Genomic DNA, 2,585 nt, shown 5'->3' with positions numbered 1-2,585 from the left:
AATATCAGAAGCAGAGGTGTGCTCCTGCAACACTGGCCAGCTTGTAGGCTCATGCAAACTCCTAATCCAGTCATGTATTGACTTTTGTGCTTGGCGCTTGATTTCTGTGTACTATTACGGTTTCAAGAATGATTACGGTGATGGTGGGGATCTGAAGATGCGTGTAGAGCACAGTAAACAGCTTATTGTGATTACGATTATTAGTCAGCGGGATCATGAGTAACACGGAGTGCTGTAAACACCGTCTGTAAACACACTCTGGACTTTTGGCAACATGAAACTCATCACGGAGTGAGTGTAATCAAAGGTTGGTGGCACTGCTGATCCTGAAATCTGTTTTGGATTTATGGGATGCCCGGGATGGAAAATATCAGATGTTATAAAGGCTGCTGTCTCAAAACATACAGTGACTAGAGACCTGGTGAGATGCCCTGTAGAGAAAAGGAGGAGTCACTGAATGCTGCTGCTGTTTAAGATGCAATGTTCCTCTTACTGAAAAATACTGACTCTTTTTGAGTGACAGCTGCATTTTTGCCAATATGCACTGCAAACTGTAAATATAGATTTCACAGTAGCTGCAGTCTCATCAGCTTGTGTGATCTTCTTATCAGAACACGGGTTCTCATGTCAGATGTTTTGGATCAACTCATATTGTACTTGAGCATGGTGCATGTGTGTCTGTGTCTGTGTGTGAACATGCCATACCCCGCCCGAGGTAGTTCAGTTGTGTGTAATGCACCTAGCCTGAGGACCAGGGTTGCCAGGTTGTGTAAATAAATTAAAGCAACAAATTATGTTTAAAAGCTTCTCCCTCAGGCTAGGAAAAACTAAGATCCATTATTCATGGCCTTTACTGCCGGGAATCTAAAGGCAGGTGTGTGTTTGTGTATATGTGCGTGCGTGTGTTTGTGCCAGTATTTTTTTTCAATTATTCAAAGATTAACCGCCCTTGCCCCATCACATTATCGTGTTTATGAAACTGAATACCAGTTACATTTTGAGACCAGTAATGAAAACCACAAGTTTCTTCACGGCATAAATGGAGATATTGTGTGAGAAACATGAAAAACATTGAAAGCTGACACAGCAGTTTTCCCTTTCATCAGCAATCACCTTTCAGTAAACAAAGACAGACAGAAGGGGGGGAGAAATTGTTTCTAGCAGAATATCTTTTGAAGCTCCGAGAAACCACTAATTTGTTGAATCTTATTTGAAGGTTAAATGCTGTTTGAGATGAAATGAAACAGAGGAGAACTGCAGCAATCTTTTCCAGGTCATATAATCCAGGAGTTATAATTCTGGCAGCAAGTCGGTGCAAGCATCTCCCCCAGCATGCATGTAGTTAGCACATCTCCAACACGAACCTTCTTTACACATGACCACACCACTCTGGCTCTCCTCTTCTCCCCTGTGAGGGACTCAACTGCTGTAGATTCAATGTTGAAGTGAAAATAGTCATATGTCAACCATTTCATGCTCACCAGAAACCGATCTGAGTACCAGTCAGAATGGCTGCCGAGGAGAAGGTATTCATCTTCCTTCAACAACCCAATGTACCTGATACCATCAAAGCTTTAATGTGTACCTTTTTTATATTAACATCCGGTACATTCAAGCCATTGCCAAATGAGTTCCTGCAAAGCTAATTAAGAGTACCAGTTCCACAGAACTCCGTCTTTATTTCTCAGTGTCGTTATGTTTAGAAGATTGTGGCGCACGGTGTCTTTCCCGTGCAGAAACCCGAGTGACGATAGTTACCTCTTCTGAAGAGTTCGTTTTTTTTTTAAATCCTCTGTGTCCTCCTTAGCAGCTAACTACATCTTCATGGGGGCGACAGAAATTCAATTCAATTTTATTGTATCAATTCATGACAAGAGTTATCTCGAGACACTTTACAGATCGAGTAGGTCTAGACCATACTCCATGATTTACAAGGACCCAACAGTTCCAGTAGCATCCTCCAGAGCAAGCAACAGGGGCGAGGAAAAAGTCCCTTTTAGGCAGAAACCTCGGACAGACCCAGGCTCTTGGTAGGCGACAACCGGTTGAGGTTAAAAAGAAGAGTGGCAACAACAGTCACAAAAAAATAGTAGTTTGTCGTCATAGCAGGCCACTGTGCGGCATTACAAGGCACAGCAGGATGTAGCAGGATGTAACAGGGCATCGCAGAACGTGTAGCGGAACCATGGCGACAGCTACTACCATGATTTTGGAGCCTCCCTGATCCAAGGAAACATGCGCACTATAGCTTTAAGATGATGAGGCATCACCTTAACCAATTTCCTGCTGTGAATGTGAAATACTAGGCACATAACGTTAACAGTACTTTGTTAGAATCGTTTTGCTAGCCTAAGATTGGTTTCTCGTAAGCACGATACCTTAGATGCTCTCAAGCAGTGGCGTGCACAATAGAACAACATTCCCCATGTCTCTTTAGGGGCTCTGTAGTATTTCCTAAGCTTCTACTCTAAAAGAAAGTTTTTGTTACAGTGAAGCGGAATGAGGACATAGACTAGAGAGACACAAACGGAGTACAGACACTAAATACTCAGGGTAACGAGAGGCAGGTGACAAGAGGGCTGGGA

Source organism: Etheostoma spectabile, chromosome 18 (assembly GCF_008692095.1).
Source record: "Etheostoma spectabile isolate EspeVRDwgs_2016 chromosome 18, UIUC_Espe_1.0, whole genome shotgun sequence".
In the NCBI taxonomy this organism is placed as follows: Eukaryota; Metazoa; Chordata; class Actinopteri; order Perciformes; family Percidae; genus Etheostoma; species Etheostoma spectabile.
Note: the sequence above shows the minus strand (reverse complement) of the source record.